Source organism: Clupea harengus, chromosome 2, assembly GCF_900700415.2.
Source record: "Clupea harengus chromosome 2, Ch_v2.0.2, whole genome shotgun sequence".
In the NCBI taxonomy this organism is placed as follows: domain Eukaryota; kingdom Metazoa; phylum Chordata; class Actinopteri; order Clupeiformes; family Clupeidae; genus Clupea; species Clupea harengus.
The window spans coordinates 11,388,300-11,416,238 of record NC_045153.1 but is presented as its reverse complement, the minus strand read 5'-3'; the positions used below and the strand labels follow the sequence as shown (position 1 = coordinate 11,416,238).

At 39.6% G+C, this 27,939-nt stretch overlaps 1 pseudogene; it reads left to right on the top strand.

Moving 5' to 3' along the window:
• Positions 1–9,620: 9,620 nt before the first annotated feature.
• The window catches only part of LOC116222825, a 35,026-nt pseudogene continuing 16,707 nt past the window's right edge, over positions 9,621–27,939 (top strand).

The window sequence follows — 27,939 nt, the reverse complement described above, 5'->3', positions numbered from 1 at the left end:
ATTATTTAAATCCCAATTATTTAATTTACTATTTACAAAATGGAAATAAATATACCTGTGTCCAAAAATTAAGATTTGTTTTCCAGTTTGCTTGCCAGGCATGATAAAAGATTACAGAGACATAATCTGCACAGCATATCCAATCAGATATGTAATTTTTTGAGCTATTGCTCAAAGACGAATCCGCATCAGCCATGTGGGGTTACGTTCACGCCAATTTATACGTGGATCAGTTAAGTCTTAATATATGATATCTGACCAAAAATCTGAAGAAAATAAAACCAAACAAAAAAAACTTTGACAAACATTTTATGAATGCTGTGCTGTAGTGCCATTCCTAATAATCCAACAATCAATCATCACTAATCAATTTCCTTGATAGCATCATTATGTTGTCAGAGAGAGCAATCATACCTTGGACTTTCAAGTGAATGGACTTGGTGACAAGCCTGCCGTCAAACAAAAAAAAGTGGCATGAGTAAGTCCCAACATCCTTAAGTCTTGCATCCTTTAGTCGAATATTTCCGATGCCTTGTGGTATACTCCCACTAAATTGAAGGCGATCCTTGAGTCCGTTTTCCTCTTCAGGAGTTGCATCCTTATTTCTTATGATTGTGAAAATCTTTTTTTCTGGTTTCTTCAGTATTGTTCTCATCCAGTCTACTTGAAGAACTTTGTAACCATCTCCAGTTAATTCACAAACTAGATCAACAGTTTCTCCAGCAATTACTTCCTTATCATCACCAATAATGTAGATGTTGGCTGTTGAGTAAAGAAATAAAGTAAAGAAAGTTATTTGCCAACATATGTGACAAGAGCAACACAACTAAACTAAGAGCAAACTCTGTTTACATCCAGGAAGACCCTGCAAATCCCAGATATAACTGACAGTATTTACCTTGAGAAATCCTGAGAAAGCTCAACAGGAGAAAGTTTAGTGCCAGGGCCTTCTGGTTCTGCAGATAGGAAGAAAGAAAAAGGTAAATAAAAAAATGGTGCCTTTGGAGTTCTTCATTCTCTGTTGATTTTCAGAGGGGTGTATATGCTTCTATGGTTCTTAATGGTTTGTTTAGACATTTATACTTTACATTAAAGTTAAACAATCAAAGTTAAACGTTTTTGAGTTTTTTATTTGTTAATTGTTAACGGTACACATTCGCAACTGAACACGCATCTGAGATGGATTAGGTTTACCAGAATTATTTTTGTTCTTGTTTGATGGGTATGACAAAGAAAATAAAGCTTTGTGAATGATCTGAAGGACATGTATCCTTTTAGACTGAATCAAGAGGTTTCAGTTTCTTTCTGCATACACCAGGCTGCATGGTGATCCATGCGGTCTATAACATCAAACAATGTAATTTGCCCGACAACGGAATTTGATTGGATAGTTAGAATGTTACGCAGCACATCCTGTAGGTTGAAAATGATGAAGGTTCCTACTCCTACATGAGGTTCTAGCTACAGCCGAGAAACAGAGTATCGCAAGTAATCAGGTAAATGCTTGTTTCACAATAGTTGTTGAGAATGACAGAGAATACAAATGGTGATATTTAGCCCAGCTCTGATTCTTAGATATTTAAGGTCAAGCCTAGAGAGGATTTTACCCTCCAGTTTATTCTGTGTTGATGTTCTTGTTCTTTGACGCTCACTGCTAGGAGAGCCTCACTGATTTAAATGGGAGCTATTTCCATTTGTTGTCGTTCGCTCATGTAGTTGGCAATTGGGACACAAATGTAAAACTGTGAAATGTGAAAGCAAACCACATCTACATTATGCAACAGTGTAAGAATGTAGTGTGGTGAACAAAACAAATCATCAATGATAGGTGAAAATTCACCGTAGTTACCTCAGGACTCCGGAGCTGCATATAAGTATATTTATTAGACAAACAACAATTGCAATCGGGCTCACTCTAATGAAGGGACCGACATTTGATAATTAGTTTAATAGATATATTCCATAGGCAATAATTCAATATATATGACCTACTGGTCATTTTAGTGTTATTATTCTAAGTTTCTCATGTGTATTCTGTTCCCGGCCTACATGAGGTGTGAGAAAGCCGTCACAGCTTCTCCCCCCCCTGACTAGAGACAGATACTAATTAGCATTTAGGTATCCACCCATCCCTTGCTTTCCCAGAGTTTAAAAGACTGTGATTTTCAAGAGACAGGCAGTGAAGGAGATTTAGGTGAACACACTCAGTGAAATCTGGTTCTCTCTTCCTCCTCTGGTGCGCACCATTGAAAGAATAAAACCTGGACTTGGTTTTTCATCACAATCTGACTGAGTCTCCGATACATTTGGGATATAGAAATAATTCCTTTCAATTGGAGGTCCACCACCGAGATATTACTTCTTGGAATTTTTGCTGAGATTTCAGTTCTGCTGTAAAGATTCCTCATTACCCTGGTTGACACAACGCTTTGGTAAGTAAACTTACCTAATCTTGGGAAAATATGTACCATAGATTTTAGTCATTTCCAACAGGCAACCCCCTGTGTGGAGATAAACAAATTCGAGCTTCCTTGAAGCTCCATATTTGAGTGTTCTGCCAGAAATTGGAGTAATTCTCCCCTCTTCTGAAAGACACTCCACGGACTTACCAAAGTTCCATTCGAGCTCTATAAAGAGACTCCACGAGCTGTCCTGAAAGACACTCCACGGACTTACTAAAAGTTCCATTCAGGCTCTAAAAAAGTCTTCACGGGCATCTGGTGCAACACAGTCGGAGCTGGGGTTGTGCATTTGTTCCACAGATCTAGATTTGTCACTCAGATATTATTCCCAAGAGAATAAAAGTGTTTGTGTCCATAACGGGTGTTTGGAAAAGAAATCTTCAGTGTTTAATATTTGAATTTAGAGATTGCTCTACAGTGTTTCCCCTAGGTTTACAGCTTTTGGGGGGGGGGGGGGGGGGGGCACGGTGCGTGGCGCGGCGCGGCCACCGACACAAACGCTTAAAGGAATCATGGTGTTCATGTATTTCTTTTAATGACAGCAGTCAATATAACAACTGAACAATTATTTTAACTGTACATTGAACTAAACATCGGAACATGTCTTTTTATGACAATTATCCCCAAAGTGTGCAGCTTTTGTCACTGCAGTTTACCTTTTTGGCCTTCTGGAAGAAAATGTTTTGAGATATTTGCGGCCTAAAATTCCTGATTTCGCAGGAGCTTTTCCAAAAAGTTGCGATGAAAGTTTTTATTTGTAGGTGTTTTTTGCAATGAAATTGCCGAAAACAAGTGAAAGTTGGGATATAAAGTTGCGAATTGTCCTCTTTGTAATTATAATTGAATTATATGTTGAAAAATAACAAATAATAAATTAATAAACAAACATTAATTCATCAAGAACAAAACGATTGAGAAATGGTCCTCTTAATAACCTCACCAATATGCCAAACAAAAGATTACCAGGACTACAAAAATGTAGCAGAATAGGCTTTACTTATCCACAACGAAGTGCACATGTTGGCATTACAAAAGGACCATCAGTAAGACTGAATAAAATGTTATGAATGTCTCAGCCTTCATATGACGAAAAAAAAACAGCCTGTGTCACTATGATCTGTCTCGTCATCTACAGTCCTGCCTGTGTTTCTGCCGTTCTCATTCTATGCTTATCAATCTGTTTTGCTATCCTTGTTTATTTATTTTATCCGTATAGGTGTTAATGTTCAATTTCATATATTAATTTAAAGTCGTCCAATTTAAAGTCATCCATTCTTCAACACTAGCTGCTACCTTATCTTCAAACAGAAAGTAACGTTAAATCTCCATGGCAACAGCTCTTGAGGGTTTGGGAAATAATCAGATGTATTGCTTCCTTCATTATTCACAGCAAAATAAATAATGTTCATTACATTTCATAGATTTATTACCAGACTCTATGTAAAAAGGGCCACGCACAACTCGCGGAAAATGATAACAAATGGAAGCCAGATCTATTTCTGAATTTTCGGTGCGGACATGGGCGTACGTTCTGTTTCCACGTCTGTTGTAGCCATTCTCATTAGGCCTCATTCTCGACCCTACCTAGGAAAAGATCGCTGGATTCATGAACGCCTGGAAATGTGTTTTTTAAAGCTTAAGTGTCCGTAGCTGGGCACTGATTCTTAAGCCCAATTCTGTCCGCTGGTGGGAGCATGCTCACCTGTGTGTGCGCACGTGTCTGTGTGTGTGTGTTTGTGCGCATCGTGGCGGAACTCCGCCATGCGTGATACAGAGAGCAGAGAATTGTAATCGCGCGACCATGTAGAGACAGAAATGACATGCCGTCGTGTAAATAAGATAAATAACATAAGGCACTTTATTTTGTTTAATAAAATAACAAGCTATAGACCTGTTCTATAGGAAAGTTAATCTTAAATGACTTCCGTTGTGATCTGGCGCTTTATAGAAAATTAAATTGAACAAAATTAACTTGACCTTCCAGGAGGGGCGGGGGGTGCCGTTGGGGGGGCGGGGCGCCCCCCTAATATAACGGTAGGGGAAACACTGCTCTAAGTTCATTCGTAAATTATTTACATTAGATTGTGCAGATTCAGTCTTTTTGAGATGGAAAACAAAGATTCAAGACTTAAGGTCCCTTTGAGTGTTCAGATTGCAATGGCCAGTGTGGGAAATGATATAAAACATGAGAAAGTTAAAATTAAGATGATAAAAGATGGTTTTCAGCTAATTTGGGGAGTCAGGAAAGCCAGTGAATGGGTTTTAGACATTAAGTCTGAAAAGAAAAGACAGCGATATTCGCGCTACCTCATGAGCAGATGGACACAGCGTTCACAGGGTTTCTTGGTGGAATCAGATGGCCAGCCAGCGACCCTTCCTAGACTGCGTGAAAGTATGAAACAGAATGCTGACAAACTTCAGGAAATTGTTCAAAATTTACTGGGAAAAATCCCACCTACTGATGTAAAGGATCCTAAAGGCATTGCAGATTATGCCAAGCTAATAACTAAACTGGTGGCCAGTGTGGGTAAAGCCGTTTCACAGGTAGAGGAGAGATCATTTCAAATTGCCGCTGTAACAGAGACTAATGTGCCTACAGCCCCTCCCCCACCTGCGGATTTGAGGCCACAGGTAAACTTATATTCCACTGCTCCGTTTGTTTCACAGAATGTGTTCTCAGATACCTCAGATGGCTCCCATTAGACCTGTGACACCAGCAGATGTTCGGAATAATGGGGTTGAGGGTGTTAATGTTACTTATAAAGGGCCTGGACTACGAGGTGACTTGGGAATGGCTACTCCAATTACACCTGGAGCGCTTAGCCATATTCTGCAGCCTCTGCCGCCACTTAAAACACAAGATCCAAATGTTGATTTTTGGGTAAAGTTAAAAGATGCCGTGATTACCTTTTCTCTTGAATATAGTGAGGTACTAGTACTGCTGGATAAACTGTTTCACAGAGAAACACAGGACCCTGGCTGCCTGTCGTACAGACACGCCAACTCTCGGGTCAAGTTTTATAATTGATACAGCTTTTAGAAACATGAATGAAAGATACCAACAGATGTGGACCTTAGGTCTGCCAGTAATCAGAGACTGGGAAGAATTCTTGATTTGGGGACAGAGAGCTGAGGCGAGTGTAGCTCAACTTAATGACAATAAGATCAAGATAGCTGCAGTACAGGACGTACCCTCTCACAATAGTTATCAGCAAAGAAGGCAGAATATACCCCCACATACACCTTGTCACAAATGTGGGAAGTCAGGCCATTGGTCTAGCTCTTGTAGAAATAGACAGAGAAACACAGATAAACCTGTGTCCTCTCAGCAGCGGGGCATGGACTCTGACACAACCTCTGAGATTTTAAATCTTCTCAGAAGTTTGGCTCAATCTAACATCACTGATCAATAGGACTAGTTGGACTCCCTGCATGCATCATATTCAGACATTCTTCCCCAATAACTGCATTCTCTGTCAAAGTTAATCAGGTGCAAGATTACAAAAGGCTTATCCTACTACTAAATACATATCCTAAATAAAATGATAACTGCAGAATGTTCTTTCTCAAACAGGTCTTAGCCTGGATGAATGTCTGACTTCATCAAATGATCCAGGAACGCTGAATTAATTATGAAGAACAAAAATCAAGGGCCACTGGAATCTGGATACAAAAAGGGGCTTTATGACATAAATTCTGTAACTTAAACAGCTTGTTTCCTTTTCTCTAGGCATGAACATCTGTCACCGGAGCAAGCAAATGAATGTGTGTGTGTGTGTGTCTGTGTGCCGGCCGGCTGTATGAATGATTTGACATGACTTTTCACTGACTTGTTTTCAGGGTAAACTGTTAATTACTTTCCATTTATTTCACAGGATGTTATGTGTTGATTATGCAAACAGAAACATTTGGCTCCCTGTCCTTAGGGAATGGACGACACCGGATGACTCCGTTGGGCTCATCTATCGCAGATTAAACCTTTTGCATAAGATTAATTCTTTTGTTAAGATCTCTTTCAGAAGCGAATCAGGTTCTAATGGCCTTTTATCATTTTCACATCAAAGCTCCTGCTCAATCAACTGATATAAGGTGAAAATACTAATGCCACTGTTTAAATAGTGTCTTACATTTGTCTATTAAAAAGAGTATAAGCACAAAACATTGAAAGCTATCTATTGCCATTAGGTAAGACCAAGTGGTTATGAAATAACAGCACTAGAGAACAATTATTTCATTTTACATTTATTTGTATCTTAGTTGCACATTTAATTATATATTACTTTATCACATTTGTATGTCTGTATCTGTATGTCACAATTTATTTAACAAGTAAAAATGCATTCAACTTGACTTGTGTGAACATCAGTGATATAGCCTCTAGTGGCTATAACACTAGCTTGCTTAGCTAAGTGGGTGCGCAAACATCCCAGCTAGAATCACAAACACTCAAAAGTGTGCCCCCCTACCAATTTCAGTATTTACAATTTCAGTATGCAGGTACATATTCTACGAGCTGCAGTGAAACGGTACTAAATAGCATTCACATGTATTGTATTGAATCGGATATTCTTATTCTATCTCCTTAGAGCAGTATGATACAAGCTATGCTAGCGTATAGCTGCTAGTTAACTAATTTAGCCGAACACACAATGCAGACAATGTAGGTTAAATTCAAAATAATTCGGTTGCTAGTCATCAAACCTACCAGAATAAAAATCACTTAACTCAACGTGTTTCTTTAAATTGGAGGGCAAATTCTTGAAAGAGGATATTGTATTGTGCTTAGGCAGGCAGAGAAGACACTTAAAATAAAATAAGTCCTTCTTCCTTTCTTCCAATTAAGAAAGTTCGCCCAAATAAGGCCAAGGGTGTTCAGGCAAGTAAGTGTCAGCCGTTTCTTCCATCATTTCCATCATTTATGTAGCGTTAAGTAAGCATGAGCATAAAACATCCTCAAAATGCTGCAGCGGCATTGTAACAAATTCAACGTAGCTCGTGCTCAACGAACGAACGAAACTGATGAAACCGAAAGGAGCAAATAACGCGCTGAGCCCTGATTGGTGTGATTGTGTACTCGCTTTGACCTCTCATTATTTGATTCCTTGAAAAAGGAACGAGAGGTTTCACTAAATGTAATGGAGTAAAAAGTATGAATTTTCACTTTTGAGTCAAAGTATAAAGTCTCATCAAATAGAAAGACTTGAATAAAGTCTTACTTAAGTACAGGAACAGTAAAAAACACTACAAAAACGTGACGCGCAGCGCATAAGTGCCGCACACGAGATCCCATTTCATTGTAGGGGGGGGGGACAATACACGGTAACATTTCAGAGGGTAATTCCTGGGGGGGGGACACACAAAAATTGCTGTCTGGCCCTATCGCCCTCTCTCTCTCTATGCTGTCCTCATACTCCGTTTGCTACCTTGCAGGGCAGTGTGTCTGTGTCTGTGCAAATGCCTAGTGTATGTGTGAATGAGTATGTGTGTCTGTGCATAAGCCTAGTGTATGTGTGAATGAGTGTGTCTGTGCAAGTGCATATGCCTAGTGTATGTGTGAATGAGTAAGTGTGTCTGTGCATATGCCTAGTGTATGTGTGAATGAGTATGAGTTGTGCATGAACACGTTTTTCATTTTTATGAGAACGATGAACTGAACGCAACTTAATGACAAATAATGAATTTGAACGGTGAACACGTTCATATTATCTGAGGTCCGGCGCCACTGAGGTCTGGCTAAAACGTTACGTAATGTTTTCCTTCTACTGAGGAAAGACGCTGTCTAAATCGAATGGTTGCACCATGTCATTGCTCAGAACCTGTTAAAAAGGCCATAGTAATTATTTGTTAAGTTGTCCAGACAGAGCATGTTTTGGTAACTGACCATATTTGGTAATTGCGTTGGTCATGTGACTCCACTCCGCAAGGTAGTGTTTTGATTTCGCTTCATGGCACATTTAGATGGAGTGGCAGTTAACTTCGGGCATATTTTCACATAATTGAACGTTGCACTTTGTTGAAGTTGTGTGCGTCCATGTATACGTAAGTTTGACTTTGTAGCCTACCTTGTCATTATGTGTTTGTTATAGTTTAGCTTGCTCATAATTGTTACGAGCACTGTCACTTAATTAATCTAGCATGATGGCACTGTTCGTGAACTGCTTATGTACAAATAAGAGTGTTACAGGGTTTACCTATGCTAACTTTTGAGCGGTCTTTCATTTAGTGTACATGCCCTTGTTGATCTTAGATTAAGCCAGTAGCATGTCATTGCTGAAGAGGTTGAATTCTTACCATTAGTTCCCTGTATAATGAATTATTTAAATGGTACTACAGGGCTGTGTAGGCTATTAATGTAGGCTAGATTTTACTTTCACACACACACACACACACACACACACACACACACACACACACACACACACTCACATACAAACATACACCCACCTACAATGTATCCCTTTCATTGTTGTTAATGCAATACAAAGAGTGAAGAATCAAACTGAATATCCAAGTCTCCATTCTTTTCCATTCTAATTGGATGACCCTCGGTGATTACACATTTCCCGAACCCCCTCTATAACAGTACCCGTATAATTTCTGCGATGTAGCCTTACCTAAACCAACTAACTCGACTTCGCACTATGTTACCCATGAATCATCGCACACACACCAAACAAGCAACGTATTCCAAGACAACAGCTCTCGGTCTCATAGAAAAATGGCAAGTGAAAGCGAAAACATCCGATCCACCTTATTATTATGTGCAGGATTTTTACACACTGTCTGATAACGTTTCCGACAGTAAAAATCTAACCTTTCTGTGCAAATGATGTCCTCCTGAAAAATTAGCAATAATTAAAAAAAATAAATGACATTGAACTGAACTATGAACTAGTTCAGAATTTAAATGGTGAACTATGAACGATTCATGTTTACTTGTATGAACTGAACTTTGAACGAGTTCATGAGAGGTGTGAACTTGCACAACACTGGTGTATGTGTGTCTGTGCAAGTGTTGGTTATTTTAAATCTGATCTCGAAAAATGTTGTGTCTGTTTGTGTGGAGGCATATCGGTCAACCACTATAGTGAAAGCCTCTCCGGGGGCTGCACCTTGCCGTGGTGGAGAGGCTTGAGTACTCCGGTGAACCGGAGAACTATGACGGCGGGGATGTTATATCACTGGCAGGTTTAACCAAGCCGGACAGGTCAAAGGAGAGGAGGCAGACAAAGCAGTCCCCTGGTCCTCCAGGTTGGGGGTTGGGCGTGGGGTCAACTACCCCACCCTAGAAAAATAAAAGCCAGTTATGAAAACTTTGACGAATGAAATCACACGCCTGGCAGAGGATGGTGACCCTGAAAGGAGGATTATGACGCTTCCCAGCCAAACCCGCAAGGAAGCTGGGAAGCCGATACACCTACTGACGTCAAGAAAGTCGATCCTTGTGGGGACATGGAACATCAGAACCATGTTCCAGGCTGGAAAGGCCGCCACAATTGCCAAAGAAATGGCGCGCTACAACCAACAACAGGCGAGTGAAGGCCCACATAATCCAGGGTTATGCACCCACCAACGATGCAGACGATGAGGTCAAGGCCAGGTTCTATGATAGCTTGAACCACCTACTTGGTAGTATCAGAGCCAAAGACCTCATCATGCTGATTGGGGACTTCAACACCAAAATTTGAGGCCAGAATGAGGGATATAAATCAGTGATGGGAAAACATGGAGTGGGAAAAATGAACGAAAATGGCGAGCTGCTAGCAGAGACCTATGCCAGCAAAAACCTAGTGATTGGAGGAAGTGTATTCCCCCACAAAACAATCCATAAAACAATGTGGGTGTCACCAGACCATGTCACAGAAAATCAAATCGATCACATCTGTATCAGTAAAAAGTTTAGAAGGTCCATGGAAGATGTGAGAGTAATGAGAGGAGCAGACGCAGCCTCAGACCATCACTTCCTGGTAGGGATATTCAGACTAAGGCTGAAGAGACACCAGCAAGCAAAAAACCTTGAGAGGTCCTCTCAAGACGAAATGCACAGCTACAGCAGAGGAAAACGGAGGGATGGACCCTAAACGAAGAGTGGGAACATCTAAAAGCTGCTTGGACATCAACCTGTGACGAGGCCTTAGGAAGGAGGACCCAAAAGCACAAAGAGTGGATGACACCAGAAACCCTCAAACTAATCCATCAGAGGAGAGAGCTCAAAGCGAAAGTTAACAGCTCAAGAACAAGATCTGGAAAGACATCTGCCCAAAAGGAGTACAACAGATGCCACAAAGATGTGCGAAATAACATACAAGTTACAAGTCTTTAATTGTCAGATGCAAAGAATGACACAGGGTCAGACTGGGCACTAAATTACTACTGTTGCAGTAATTGTAACAACTACCGCGGGATCACCCTACTTTCCGTACCCAGCAAAATATTCAATAGGGTCATTCTCAATCGTCTCCAGGATGCCGTAGACAAGAGGCTTCAGGACCAGCAAGCAGGATTCAGGAAAGATCGCTCATGTACAGACCACATAGCAACACTACGCATCATAATTGAACAGTCTATTGAATGGAACACCTCCCTCTACATCAATTTCATCGACTTTGAGAAAGCGTTCAACAGCTTGGACAGAACAGGACTATGGCACCTTATGGACTACTACGGAATTCCCACCAAGGTCACAAACCTAATCAGGAACTCATACGAAGGAACATCATGCAAAGTCATCCATGCAGGCCAACTCTCCAGGAGCTTTGACGTTAGGACGGGCGTCAAATAGGGATACCTTCTATCTCCATTCCTGTTCCTCCTGGCAATAGATTGGATTATGAGGGAAACAACTGAGGAGAGAAAGAACAGGATTCAGTGGACACTGTGGGAGCAGCTGGACGACCTCGATTTTGTGGATGACTTGGCTCTCCTCTCACATACACAAGCACACATTCAAGAAAAGACAGACTGACTCTCACAAACTGCGTCAAAACTTGGTCTAACACCCAATACAGCAAAGACGCAGGTTATCAAGATACACTCCAAATCCAGCAACCCCATCCTCATGAACAGCAATGCCCTCAAGGAAGTGGAGGCATTCACATACCTGGGCAGCGTTGTGGATACCACCGGAGGTACAGAGGCGGACATAAAAATCCGGCAAGAGTGGTGTTTAATATGCTCAGGAAGATCTGGAGCTCAAAGAACATATCAATTAACACCAGGTTACGCATCTTTAACTCCTACGTGAAGCAGGTGTTGCTGTATGGATCCGAGACATGGAGAACCACTAAGCAATCAACACACAGGCTGCAAACATTCATCAACACTTGCCTCAGAAGGATAATGAACATCTGGGGGAAGGACAGAATAAGCAATGTGGACCTGTGGAAAAGAACAAGCCAGGATCCAATCGATATGCTAATTCTCAGGAGAAAGTGGAGTTGGATTGGACATACCCTCAGAAAACCGGCCACAAACATCACTCGGCAAGCCCTGAAATGGAACCCGCAGGGAAGAAGAAAACCAGGTCGACCCAGGAACAGCTGAAGAAGTGTCCAGGCAGAAATGGCTGGGAAAGGACTCAACTGGGGAGACATTGAAAGAACTGCCAACAACCGAGCGAAATGGAGGACATTCGTCAATGGCCTATGCACCCAAGAGGACTACAGTGAAAGAGATAAAATGAATGCCAGCCTTTTTAGCATTCCTTTTTGTTCTTCATGATAAATTCTGTGCCCTTGGATTATTTGGTAAAGTCAGATTTCTTTCAAGAATAAGTTCAGCCGGGCTAAGACCTGTTTTGATAAAGCACACTCTGCAGTCATCATCTTATTAAGAATTCATTAGTGGTAGGATAACCCTTTTGCAAATCCTGCAACTGTTGTTATGATTGTTTTGATTTGCAACTCACTCTGACGCTCATCCCCCTTTTTGATCTAAAAGCAGCCTTATGCTGCTGCAAGATCATTACCTAGACAACGGATCTCATTCTCGAGTGTCTTCTTAAATATCTTTTTCCAAACTTCAAAAGACCAACCAAAGAAAAGATCTCCGCCGGATTCATGAACGCCTGGAAATGGGTTCTTACACGGCCAAAGTGTTCTCAGCTGTGCTCCCCCGAATGAGGATTCTTAAATGTAATGCTCGTTCTCGTACACCTGAATTTGCATACATTCACGCCCCGCCAGCTCCTTATAAGGACACGCAACCGTAGTGCCGTGTGCAGTCAGAATCCACGCGAAAGCAACTCGAAAGCAACACAATCGAAAGTCATGTCAAAGCGGAAAGCAAACACTGTTGGTGCACAGGTCAGTAAACGAAGACCTAACTTCAGAGGTGGAGGTACTGTTGCAGAGACGTGACGCTCATTTTTTGAGAGGATGAAATAAATCTAAAAGTTTTAAAATTTGAGAATAATCTATCAAATCACTTTCATACATACTTTTCTTCAAGACCAAATCTAAAAGTTCTGGTTTTATCCAATTTTGTGAGAGTATTAAGAGAATAATGGTAACATTGTCATTATGGTGTAACCATAAAAACGTAGTACCAAGAAATAAAACTTGCTGAAAAAAATTGAAATTCTCTTCAAAATAGGCGGTGATATACTTTGGCATAATCTTACACAAGTTCTTTTCAATACCAAATAATAGTAATGAAACTTTGATGTTCGGAATATTTGAATTAATATGGGGAATCATGTCTGCCAAGTCAACCTCTTGAAATGTCAAGTGGTGTAACCGCATTTTAGGAGCCATTTTGTAAATATTGTGCCAGAAGATCATGTGACAGGATATGATGTCACAGAGAAGGACCTCTGAAGACACTATCTGCAACAAGTCAAGGTTAGTAACTCTCTTTGAAATTTGACTTAATTAAGTGTTTTTAAGCCATGGTCAGGCATGTTTAGATTACATGTCAAATGGTATGACCTCGGTAAAAAAATTATGAAACCATAATAATCAAAGTTATTATATTCAATGTAAAATATGGTTTTAAATATTCACACCAAGGTTAAGTGTTGACATAGTTGTCCATAATAAATAAATAAATAAATTGAAAATGTCAAATGGTGTAACCGGTTACACCATTTGACATCTTCCTGTTTGAGGCCAATTTGATCAATTAAGGGCCAAAAGATGTATTTGTGATGCTGATGATAATATTTTTTATAGTTTAAATAGTGACCCCTACTGTTCAATATAAACAGCTGGTTGAAATGTGATACAAAAAAAAAGATTTATTATTATTTAGTTTTTTTGTATTAATTTATTTAATTATGTAAGTATTTAATTATTTATTTATTAATTCATTCAATCATTGAAATTCACATTTCTATAATACATTGTATGTATGTAGACAGATTTTTTTATATAGGTCTAGACATAATGTGAATGCAAACAATAAGCTTTCTATCCTCTTGTCCCCTAACGGGGGTGGCTCGCCATAGAGCACGAGTAAATGCAGACCCTGCTGCAAGGGCAAATTACCTGGCCAAAAGGCAGGACATGACTGCCCTCCTCAGTCCATAGGAAACCTAGATCATGACTATGTACAGTCAGAGAGACCACAGGCCTCATCAACTCCGTTAAGGGCAGCACAGACAAGTGTCAGCATAAAAAGGCATCAGAAAGGGATCTTACTGACAACGAGTATTTCTGAACTGCTGGGGCTAATCGCATGTGATACTTCCAGGAAACTGTGCATGTATCGCATGTGTGCAAAATGCTGCTATGATGAAGTAGTTTGAGGGCCCTCTGGATGACCAAATTCTAACATGGGAGGAGTGGGACATTTCTTGTTTCTGTGCAAGGCCTGCAATTTGCAACTGCTATAGTCCATCCTCGGTAGATTTCAGTACTCTACCTGCCAAGCTCCCTGCAACATCAGAATCAACAAACGGCCTGGAGGTTCAGAGAGGAAAGTTTGCTCTGGTCAAGTATGAGGGCAAACCTTTTGTGGGACAGATCCTGCAGGTGGTGGGTGATGAGGTTGAGGTTACTTGTATGAAAGAGCTGAATGGGAGGAATGTTTTCACCTGGCCTGACCCACCTGACCTACTCTTCTACTATGAGTCTGATGTGCTACACATGTGTGCTGAACCGGAACCTGTCAACTGCCGTCATTCAAAACTCACGGTAGATGACTGGAAACGATTCCAGACTGAGAGCCAGAAGGTCTAGTAGTTTTTTCACAAGCACAACTTTTAGGATAGGGATTTTTAGGTGTTCACAACCTATTTATTATGGGGCGCCGTTTGTAAAATGTTGCACGTTCGAAAATCCTGGTCAGTTTTGCTACATTTAGCATTTTCATATGGAACAAAAAGCACGACAATATTCGAATGTCACTTTTTCAAGCATTTAGAGAGAAATTCATGTAAATTCATGCGATAACTTTTCGAAGGATATTTTTTGGCAGTAACACAAAGTTGTTAAATAATATAAATATTTCATCTAAATGTTAATGTTAAATGTTAAATGTAAATGTTAAATATAAATGTAAATGTTAAATGTAAATGTAAATGTTAAATATAAACGTAAATGTTCGATGTTATATATAAATGTTAAATATAAGTGTTAAATGTAAATGTTAAATGTAAATACAAATATCAAATGCTAAATGTAAATGTTAAATGTAAATGTTCAGTCTACATGTCAGACTTGACGACAGAACATTAGAATATTTACGGTAATTCATAGCTTTCAGTAACACTACCAGGGATACCTTGCGGGCAAAATGTGTCGACCAACAGTGGACATCGTCGAGCAGTGCAACCTACTCAATTACGATCGCCATCAAACACAGATCATACCACAATAGCCAGACAGAGATATCTAGAAAAAAAATACATTTTGGGAACCTGTGATCCCTTTACTGCACCCGCTGATATTTGTATTTCTATAACGTCGTAGAAGTCCCTGCCTGAGCTCCAGTTTGGAGATATTTACATATATCTAATAGAAAATCCGTCCCCCTACACACCTCAAAAACTGAAAGCCTACCAAAAGCACAGATAGTAATTTAATTTTCAGAAGGGGATGGGTTAATAACGATGTCGTCTGGAAGGTGAAAACTAATAAACATCTTCATTATCAGAGCAAAGATGATTGCCATTTAATAGCTAGCTACCAGCTAGCGAGCTACATGCTGTTAGCTAGCAACCTTTAGCCTACCCAACACTGTTCTTTATCATTTTACACAATTTCCTGGTTAACACAAGTACAACCACCTGGTCTGGCGAATGACAACTGAAATTATCTTCCCAAGTATTTTCTACTGGCATTGTAGTATTACCAGTTGGATGACAAAATACAGTAGCCTAGCCTAGTTGCTTAGGTACTTGTCGCAATCTCAGAGCAGAAACCGGGTAATCCAATTTGAATCGTATTGATGCTTTGTTTCTTGACTTTATTTCTTGATCTATTCCCGTTTTAGGTAGTTATTCTGATGAATGAGGCGACCAAAACAGGGTTAATGCTTTTATTGCAAGCTCCAAAAAGAAGGCTACTTTACTGCCCGCCTGAGAAAAGTTGACCCAGAAGACGTCTACAATCAGCTGGAAACAGCCGGGCTTGTCTCCTCGCCAATTTGAACAGCCAACCGAGCAACAACTGTCTGGCATTTTACTACCTATGTCAGACAATTTTAAAGCGGATATATTAAATAATCTTGAATGAAAGATGGTCAGTTCCAGTATAAATTCCAGTGGTAGACAGCTGTGGAGTGTATTTCTTGCCCGCAAGCTGGTAATTCTGACGTGACGTGAAAACTATGAAAGCCAATTACCGTAAATATTGTAAGGTTCAGTCTTCAAATCTGACATGTAGACTGAACATTTAACATTTACATTTAACATTTAACATTTACATTTACATTTACATTTAACATTTACATTTAACATTTACATTTAGCATTTACATTTAACATTTACATTTAACATTTATATATAACATTGAACATTTACGTTTATATTTAACATTTACATTTAACATTTACATTTATATTTAACATTTACATTTAGATGAAACATTTATATTATTCAACAACTTTGTGTTACTGCCAAACATTATTCTTACATGAATATCTCTCTAAATGTTTGAAAAAGTGACATTTGAATATTGTTGTGCTTTTTTCCCCATATGATAATGCTAAATGTACCAAAACTGAGCAGGGTTTTAGAACGTGCGACATTTTACAAACGGCGCCCCATAATTTATTACACTGTTTCGTTAATGTATGTAAATTGTTTGAAAATAAAAAGTTTACACACACACACACACACACACACACACTCTCTGTTTACTGTTTGTTCATTGTTTTGGTAAATGCTTTTTATATAATATGAAAAATAACATGATATGTATTAAAACATCTCATTCATTTTACCTTGATGACTTGTTATTTGTTTTTCTGTGTCAATTACTTGTTCTTTGACTGTAGAAGCAGTATGGTCATTTGGTGTAACCGATTAATGTCAATTGGCGTAACATAGTAGTATACATAGTATGGATACTATTCCACTATGACAATACCCACGCGATTGAGTTTAGTGCTTATTTATTTATTCACTGACATTTGCAGTGTTCGTGTAGTGCTTTTATTTATGTTAGGACATCACCATGCCTGGTAGAATCATGACTATAAATGTGAAACGTAATTGTTTATGATACAAATATTCTCGTATTTATTATTATTATAATTATTTAAATCCGAGGATGTCGTAGAATTGATGTGAACGCAATCACCAACGATTTCTTACAAATTCAGCCCCAAGAACATGGGCGCACTCCAATCTGGCCGATTTACGACTGCTATTTAGCGTTCTTAAATTCTTCTTAAATTCTTAAATTCCACAACATATCAAATGTTTTCTCCACATTAACGTCACATATAGGTAAATGGCAAATGAGAGATTAATGCACTTTATAGAGGAAAAGGGGATGATTGCCAACTATCATAGTGGCTTCAGGAAAAGAAAAGTGACCTAGTAATATGTTTGGAGGATTAGGTGAGGAAAGCCCAAGTAAAAAAAAATAGACTGTGGTTGCTGTATTGTTTAAAGCATTTGGTCTGTAGTTTGCTGAATTGCTTGCCTCTGTTCCTGGTTCTCTTATGGACAGTAACTGCCTCCTTCCGCCCTGATGTAATCTCATAGGCGGAGATCCCGGGGGGGACAGGGGGGGGACGTGTCCCCCCCTACCATAAAGTTGTCCCCCCCAACAATCATTGAAAACTAAAAAAAAAAAAAAAAAAAATTTGATTTTTTTTTTTTAATAAAAATACGACGACACAAGCGGTGCTAATTATAGACGTAAAAAAATGTGTTTTTAAGTGTTGAAAAATCATGTTCCCCCTATTCCTCAAAGTGGTTTGGTTCACATGCTGTTTCCAACGGGCAGGGCTACCGGCAGCTCCGTGTTTCAGTTAATCAGCCCAGTAGCCTACACGGTCAGATTGTCAGACTGTTTCCTCCTCTGTCCCCTGTCGCTGCCGCTATGATACACGATATGTAAAGAGATTTACCTCATTCTCGAACGCAGTAAGAACATGTAAAGAAGAAGTTGTTTTCTAAACTCCATTTATGAAGTTCCAATCGATATGCACAAGTATACATAAGCTTATTCATGGATTGGCATGACAACGTGAACGTTTGCCGATAACACACGCATGCCGGTAATTAACACAGTTAAGATAGCTAGCTAAGTCTAGGACAATGTCCTGTCAGGGCAGGTTCATGCTAGTTAATAAACGTAGGTCTACATCTCAGTGCCTCTCCAGATTTGTTAAATTATCTGAAGTTAAATTAATGTCATCTTTTTGTGCGGTCCATGAACTATGCTGGTATAGTAATATGGAGTGACAGTGGCGTATGAGGTAGAGAAGTCGTATTGTAATCAAAAGGTTGCAAGTTCGATTCCCTGGTGAGCTGTTTTATAACTTATTTTGAGCATCAAGTTCTCTTGAACTTTGGACTTTATTTGTCTGTGAATAGATATTTCGTGTTAGTACATTTAATGCCGTTTAGATAATTCTAAAATGACTTCGAATTTCTGTTTGTAAATGTGATAAGAGAATTCGGTATTTAGCAGTTTATGCTAGCTCTCGTGAAAGCAATTTTTTCATGCCCCCCCCCGGAATTACACTCTGAAATTTGACCATGTATTGTCCCCCCCTACAATGAAATGGGATCTCCGCCCCTGTGTAATCTACCCTTCCTCCTGTAGTTTATTATACCTCCATTAAATATGGTCACGCTTCACTACTGGTAATAATGAAAATTAACAAACTCCCCAACAGATCCGTAGTAACAACCAAAGCAACTAACCTTTAGACAACTTGGCTGATAACGTAGACACATCTTCATTTTTCCTGAGAAAACTGTGCCTCGAATAAGGATACCTCTGTAGCTTCGGACCAAGAGGGGGTTAACTTTTTCCTCTTCTTGTTCTTCGTAGTTTAACGCACACCTGCCCACATTTGTGTAGCAAAAACCGGGAGATTTCGGCGGCGGCGGCGGTGGGGAGTTTTGAGGGATGTTGTGCAAGTGTTGTTTCCAAAATACCCCTCTAAGTCTCAAACTTATTAACAAGAGTCAGGAGGCTGGATGTGTAGATCTGAAGTTTCTAGCTGTCGTCACGTCCAGCAAAGGAGGTGGTTCATGAAGCATCTCGGTGTGTATGTGCTGAGCAAGATGTTTTAAAGGCCCTTACTCCTCCTACATGTTTATGCGTGTGTGTGGCAGGTGGCTGCCCTGGCCAATCAGAATTAGTTTCACTTTTGTCTTTTGGTCTAACATCAGTCAGTCTAAATGTGACCACTCCTTCACACTGAACTGCTCCATGTTTACAGATACAAAACGATACAGTATTTATAGACAGCGTATGTATTATGTAGTCTTCAGTATATAAATAAATACACAATAACTGTATTTATTGACAAAAACGAATGTCTGTTTTATTATTTGTATGTATTCACAATGAATGTGTTCACAATCACTTATTTATTATTATAACAACTAACTATTGCAATAACTTATTATTTATTCATGACTTTTTTTATTACAAAAAACTAATTCATATGAACATCACAGAAACAGTTGATGTAAACCTTGCAGGTCTCAGGATATGCATTTTAATTTAAAATAATGGCCAGTTTATATTTGTGTCTGTGTGAGTAAGAGAGGGGGGGGGGGCACAAAGAGTCAGTGATACAATTGAGGAGAAACTACGTATAAGATTGGAAACAAACCTCAGATTTTGCCAGCCATACAATCTCATAGAAATCCTATATGGATCTGTACGGAATAGCAGTTAAAAGTTAACTACTGTTTTGTAGTATTGTATATGTGGGAGGCTGACTTGGCTGCCCTAAGTGTTTTCTTAGATGGGGTGTACTTTGAAAGAGGAGGCTTAGTATAGTTTATTTCGCAAGACAAGAGAGAGCACTAAGTGCTGTTGTTCGAACTTGTTCTATTCTAACTATTTTTTTAAACCATACTGATAGTCCTCTGCTGACTGAAACTCTCCTATTTCCCTACAAGGCCACACAATCTGTCCACTCTCTGTTCCTGAGGAAATTCCTAGCTGATATGTTTTTGAGACTTGACATGTTGACGGACGTCATTCTTACCGCCGTGCCCTATGTTGAAATCGATACGACAAGCTTTGCAAAAAGCATGACTATTATCTAGATGGCTGTTCGATATGCATGAAATCTCCTCTGTCCAACCAAACTTAAATTTACAAACATATTTCACCTTCTTCGGTGGTACACCCATAGACATATATAGACGGGTACACCGGCGTCGACTTCTGCCATTTTCCCTTTCAGTTTCAACTTTGCACGTCAGTAGCCTGCGCAGAGAGATCAACTGCGCAATAGGATGTAGTTTATACCAGATTGACAAATGGGTTGAAAATGGTATATTGTATTTATTGTGTAAGACATGATCGCGTTTCATACATGATCTGACAACTTTAGAACATTGGACAAACATTTTGATTTGGTTATTAATAAAATACCTTTGGACCTCGTAAAATACGGGAGAAATGACAAAACGGGAAGGGGGGCGGGAGAGGGGTCAGACCAGGGGCGGTTTTAGGCACGGGCGACCCGGGCAGCCGCCCGGGGCGGCACTTTTTCATAAGACGTGCTGGGCGGCAAGAGCACTTTAAAAAAAAAATCATCTGGGCCGCGAAGCGGTTTTCTATTATCCATCATATCACTGTGTGTGGAATTGGCAAATTGGCGCCCCCTGCAGCTGTAGGCGCCTCTGCTCGCTAAGAAGGTGCCGTGAACAGATCCTGAGTGAGAAGGGAGAAGGGGGAAGGGGAGGGGGCGCGGGGGACAGTTCACGTCTCCCAAATGGAACGGACAAGGGGGGGCGGGGGATCCACTGTATAGCAGTCACACCTGACTTTCTTCCAAATAACGCACATTCATAACATTATAATTACAGGCCTATAATTCCTGCACGTTTTCGTTTTTCTGAATTGTGTGAAATGGCTAATACAAATAGGTAATACAGAACGATTATGTGGTCACCAAGGGCAAGGTGAATTGGTGGAAGGAGACCACTGACTGCTCCAATTTATCCAACTGGTGAAGGTAGTACGTAGTTAGCAGAGTATAGATAGATAGATACTTTATTTATCCCGAGGGAAATTAAATACATCTTTTACAGAGTAGTCTATTACATTATCAAGATAACTATTGAAGGATGCTCAAGTGGACAAGGTAAAAATGTATTTTCAGTCAAGTGTAACTTAACCTAAATTCCTATTAAGGCAACCAGCTAATGTTGAGCACCAACAGAATTGTTTGCTAGCTAGCGTTAGTTAGCTGATTTGACCATAGGGTATGGACATGTTCATTCATCTGACACTAGGCTAAAGTGTTAGCGAAGTCCCGCTAGCCACAACTAACAGAATATAACAGCATACAGAGTACTAGTATAATCTTAATAATGAACAGGTCGATAGCTAGCTGGTTAGACCATATATTTCCTTTGACACAACTATAATAGCCAGCGTTAGCGAAATCCCGTTAGCCACGATTAGCTAACTCAACTAAACCATAATGCATGTTGAGTGCTTGCACAACCTAACTTGCAGAGAGCTGGTTAGCTAACATTAATGCACATGATGTGTGCATTGATTCTCTTAAGTGTGTTATTCAAATGTTCTATTGAAGGATTTGTGCAATTGATACATTTAAGTTTGTCTTTCACTTATATTGTTATAATAAAAAATAAATAAGATTATTTTTTTTCCGGCGGGGGGGCGCTCAGAGGGGGTTTCGCCCGGGGCGTAATTCCATGTAGAACCGCCACTGGGTCAGACATATGGGAGAAACCCGGGAAAAACGTGAGACTTGGCAGGTCTGCCTTTCCACAACATCATATGCTTTCTCCACATCACAGAATACAGCAAGCACAGTCTCTTTTTTAATTTGGGCTTTCCTCACCTAATCCTCCAAACATTTTATTAGGTCATTTATCAAGTTTCAAGTGTTTTATTTGTCACATACAACAAATGTAGTGAAATGTGACAGGATCTACGCTCCACACTGTGCGAAAATAAAATAAAATAAAAATAAAAATAAAATAAAATAAATACATTTAAATTTAAATAAATAAATAATAAAAAAGGTGCTGAATTAAAAAAATGAGATCAAGTGTCTCACTGCCTGTGGGTATATACCTTTTCCTTTCCTGAAGCCACTCTGATAGTTGGCCATCAACACTTTTTTCCTCCATAAAGTGCATTAATCTCTCATTTGCCAGACGTTCCAATAATTTACCTATGTGACGTTAAAGCAATTGGTCTGTAGTTTACTGGATTGCTTGTCTCTGTCCCTGGCTTTCTGATAGGGACAGTAACTGCCTCCTTCCACCCTGATGTAATCTACCCTCCTGCACTTTATTATACAATTTCAAAAGTTTCTGAAGCTTTCTCTGGAGCTGAAGTTTTACATTTTGCCAATGACCTGTTTAGCTCTCGCAATGTGAATGGGACCAATGGGTCTATATTGTTCCCTGTGTTTTCTTTCCTCTGTAGAGCTTCACCATACTTAGCGTATAGCTTCACCTTTTTGTTTCCTCTCTTCCTCTGACAAATTGCTGGAGCTACACACCCTGCTAAATGTGTTCAACATCAATTCCACTTTTTCTGTGTCTGAAACAGCAATCTGCTCTCCATCGGACAGGACTGGAAACTCCACTCCCTTCTATCTCCTTCCATCTTCTTAATCACCCCCATATTTCCCCTATAGAAGTTGACCTTCCAATTGAGTCACAACAAACCCTCGAGTATGCTCTCTTTGTTTGTCTTATAGTCCCCCTCACCACTGCCTGTAATTGCTTATAGTCAATTATGTGCTGGTAATTATTATGCGTCTCTTTAATATTCTAAAAGATTGGTTATGTTCTTAACAGTTTATAATCCCATCATGGCTCTGCCTTTCTCTCAAATCGTTACTTATAGGTATAGGGATAGCAAACATTGCAGCCGTACTACATATCAGACCGTCTGATAACTTCATTTTAATTCACCAAACCGTTCGACTAGGTTTTCTACTGGTGTTGTTTCGCTCACACCTTATGTGCGCCGATTTTGCGAAAAACCATTCCATTTTCCAAAGGGATTTTTATTTTTTTAAACCAGGAAGTGTTACAATGTTAAAACACTAAAAACTACAAACTTCCGACTTCTTTACTCTAGCAGCGTGAAACTAGTCTAAGATTCTCTGGGGTTAGCTTTTTAATCGGCACGTGGAATCAGGTACATACCCCTTACACGAAAAGAGACATGCCACCAAGTAACAAGACGTATTAGAAGGATTCAATGTTTGATAATCAATGCAACAGCGACATCTCATGGGCGTTTTGTCATAAAGTCAAACAAGTAGGCTACGAAACACCAGCCTGTCAGTCCTGAACAATTGTTGAAGCTTAAGATATTGTTATGAATGTTGTTGAATGTCTGATGTATCTTGTGAAAATGCAAAAACTGAAAATTAAACATTAACATATGCAAATGTGGCTAGACAGAGCATAAACTACATTATGGCAATGGAACTCAACTCTCTCAACCAGGGTTCGACATCCAACACCTCTTCTTCCAATGCACTTTGTGTGGAGGACAGGAGGTGTTTAACTAATGTACAGAATGGCTGAATGATTCTTTTTTGATAATTACATTGGTGTGTTGATTAATGAAGTTGCACATGTAAATGTTCTTGAGGTACCAGCAACACTTGTAAGTCAAAGTCTTGGTAGTTTATATGATAGCAAGTATGATTGGATGCCCTCAACACCCAGAAATGGCATAAATTATGTTATTATCCCTATTTTTCTTCACACTGGCTATGTGCAGCTATTTACATGAGCGAAAAAGTAGATGGGGTATTGTATTGAGGATTTGTCATCCGCGTGGCGTATGCTGTTGCAGTATCAGTGTATGTCAATTCAACCTATAGGGATAAATAAGCCACATGTTTGAAAGGCTGCGTAGGCCACGCTGATGACAATTCCCCACTTTTTGATTTCAGAATTATGTTCTCCACCCTCTAATAAAGAGTTTTTACCCCTATATTGAGGGGGTACACCAAGCATGTTAGGTGTTTACAGGGCAGGTGTTGAGTGCCAACATCACTGAGCAGGTTCATATTCAGTTTATGGCCATATTAAATCATTTGAGTCACTTTAAATGAATGAGTGAGGTGTGTTTTTCTCTGCTGAAATTATGATCACTTGATTTACGCACATAGTTAAGTGAAACTAGTTATTTACTTTAAAGTTCCTATTAGGTTTTAAACCGTAAAAAAGGCATGAAAAACACATAAGACATTCAGAGGGCAAGTGGTTGATAATGTTAGGCTTAAAACCAACCGCAGACAAAATATTTGTGTCACCTGCAAAATTACCACCAACAGAAAAATGTTGTGATATCTTAATTAAAAAGATCAAACCATTTCCCATTTCAAAAGGGACATATAAGGCAAATTAATCAAAAAAATGTTAGTAAAATGTCTTCTCTAAAATCACCTTAAACCTTTTAGCAAAACACAAAGTCAAGTTTTATTAGGTACATTTTTGTGAGTTTGCTGGCATTTGTGATGAAATCTAGTCACCTGCAGTGTAATAGCTAAACTTATAAAATGTGGCTTCTTTCTTGAAACTCAAATGATTCATTCATTTTGACACTGTTAGAGGTGCAAATTGATACACAAGATAAAGCAATGTCCTCACTTCTCTCAAATGTAAGGACAATCTTCAAGAAATACACATGGCAATCATTCTGAAAAACTAAATAACAAAGAAATTATACATATCAAGCCATACATTCTCTTGAAGCATTAGTCCGTTATGAGGTTGAACAAAGGAGGGCCCAAAAAGAAAAAGTCGGCCTTCAAACAATATCCAGCCTGATTAAGCAACAAACTAAAAAGATTGGTCTCACCCCAAAAAATTCACAGTACCGTATATTCCAATGATCCCCAAATAGGCAAGAAATAGAGGATATACTCCATAAACTGGCCACAGGCTCCTTACAGATATCGTCCAGTTATCCTTTTGTTTCACACACGCAATGGCTTCTCCACCTGCTAGGTAAGTCTCCCAGGTGTCCCACACATGCACTCCCTCTGCTTCCTCATGTTAAAAGTCCCACTTCCTGTTTTAACCAGTAAAAGTCCTGATAGAAATTCTATACAGGGAAGTAAATCAAGAATACAATGTCACCATATCCAGTAACTTATCAGAAAACAGTGTATTTCCCGTTAGGAGTTCCTCTAGACTCCCTCACCACTACTTTAACAGTTTACTGTAATGTCCACTGGAGTGTTAATGCACGGCATAGGTTAGTGCTTCACAAGGCAAGCATCGACAGGTTCAATTCAATTCAATTCAATTCAATTCAATTCAAATAGCGCCAAAACAATAAAATTGTCTCACCCCGCTTTACAGAGCCCAGGGCCTGAACCCCTTTAGAGCAAGCACAATGGAGACAGGGAAAAGGAAAAACTCCCTGTTAATCAGGAAGAAACCTTAAGCATCACTGAAGCCCTGCCTGGAAGTCAATGCTTTCTTTACTACATACAAAATATATAAATTGTTCTGTTAAACAACTAAAATGCCATGACAACATGGAGAACACCAGTCTGCGGACGGATGCTAAAATAAATAGTCTGCTAACACTTTGGGGGAGGCTTCTGTTCAAAGCTGGAGGCTACTACCTAGTTAGTTACTCCTACACCTAGGCTAATTACTGACACCCCATAGGCTGATGATGGTTTTACTCATATACGTCACTTTTAAAGTAACACTATCCAACAATCTGACACTTTTTGAGGTATGGTTTTTATAGGCAATTAGTTTTGGGACCATCCTCAAATTAATTCTAATAGCATATGGTCATGTGAAGGACAGATTAACACCTGTGTCTTTACCACTAGCCATCCAGGATATGCCCTATGTAGTTCTGTGTTCCGGGCTGGAACACCTTGCAAAAATGGAAGAAAAGCTTTCACAGCTTGACATTGCCAGCTATATTGCCCAAATACACCAGTTAGTGTGTTGGCAAGCTTCTATCAGTGTCAATTGGGATGTTTTTACATGCCTTTTAGGTAGTTAGCTTGCTAATTTTGAAACAGAACTCCTTATTGCTGCTTTAATGTGATCTGATCTTGGGACAAAGTGAATGGTGCAATTCCTTGATAGAACCAGCAGAGGGGGTGTTTATTTGCTCTGTTTAAAGTATGACCCTCTTTTGCATGTCTGTGTGTGAGGGGGGGGTCTGTGTTTGTGTGTCTCTGTCTTTCTGTGTGTGTGTCTGTCTGTGTGTGTGTCTGTCTGTCTCTCTGTCTGTTTGTCTGTCTGTGCGTGTGTGTGTGTTTGTGTGTGTGTGTGTGTCTGTGTCTGTGTCTGTGTGTGTGTGTGTGTCTGTGTCTGTGTCTGTGTCTGTGTCTGTGTCTGTGTGTGCGTGTGTCTGTGTCTGTGTGTGTGTGTTTGCAAGGGGAGAAAGTTGCAAAAAGATGACAAAGAGATCATATGGTCATGTGAAAGACACCTGTGTCTTTCCCACTAACCATCCAGGAAATGCTCTATTTAGTTGTGTGTTCTGGGCTGGAACACCCTGCAAAAATGGAAGAAAACCAGATAGAACCAGCAGAGGGGGTATTTATTTGCTCTTCAAAGTATGACCCTCTTTTGCATGTATGTGTGTGTGTGTGTGTGTGGGGGGGGGGGGTCTGTGTGTGTGTGTCTGTCTGTGTGTGTGTGTGTGGTGTGTGTGTGTGTGTGTGTGTGTCTGTCTGTCTGTGTTTCTGTGTTTCTGTGTGTGTGTCTGTCTGTGTGTGTGTGTGTGTGTGTGTGTGTGTGTGTGTGTGTGTGTGTGTGTGTGTGTGTCTGTCTGTCTGTCTGTCTGTCTGTCTGTCTGTCTGCCTGTCTGTCTGTGTGTGTGTGTGTGTGTGTGTCTGTGTGCGTGTGTCTGTGTGTGTGTGTTTGCAAGGGGAGAAAGTTGCAAAAAGATGACAAAGACATCAACAGTGCAACAGTTGTGTAAACATATCATGTTGAGTATTTATTGACTACACATTCATTGATAACTACTGTAATTATTCAAACAACACTTAATGAGTAACTGAACTGTATAACCTTATTTGACTCCACCTGCAAATATATACTGATTTGAGAGTTTTAAAAGTGTCCACACACGTTAAAGTGCATTAAAGTTTTTGGAGTACTGACAAACTAGTTTGTCATATCAGGACTTATGGAAAGCATCTGATCTAAGTCATGCATATGTGGCATCTCTTTATCTTCCACCTTCTCTCTGTGTGATCAAGGAACTTCCCACACACACTTTCTTTTCTCTTTTTTTCTCTTACACACACACACACACACACACACACACACGCTCCCCTTTAAGCTACCAATAAGTGTGCAGCAGTTATAATATGAGGCATGATGGAATAGCCTTTAACCTACCAATAAGTGTGCAGCAGTTATAATATGAGGCATGATTAAATAGCCTTTCAGCTACCAATAAGTGTGTGGCAGTTAGAATATGAGGCATGAATAAATAGCCTTTAACTTATCAATAAGTGTTCAGCAGTCTTTGCAACCTATCTGGTTAGAATGTTCCTTTGTTTTGAAATTTTGCTTCTGAGAATGTTTGTGTAATTGTTAGTACACATGGATGTTATATTGTATTGTATGTGTGTATGTAGTACATGGATTGTGTAGAGGAACTGTTTAAGCAAGGTGCCAACAACACCAAGATTATGGGTTTGATGCCCTTTTGCGGTTAAGTCAGAGCTTCCTACGAAGAAGGATGTTTGTGCAAAGCCCACCTACCTGTTTCTCACTTAGTGTCACGAGTTTGTACACAGAGAAAAATAAGTGTGACCTTACATCACTAGACCTCACAGTCCTTTTCTGCACACACACACAAACACTTACGCACCAAGCACACAC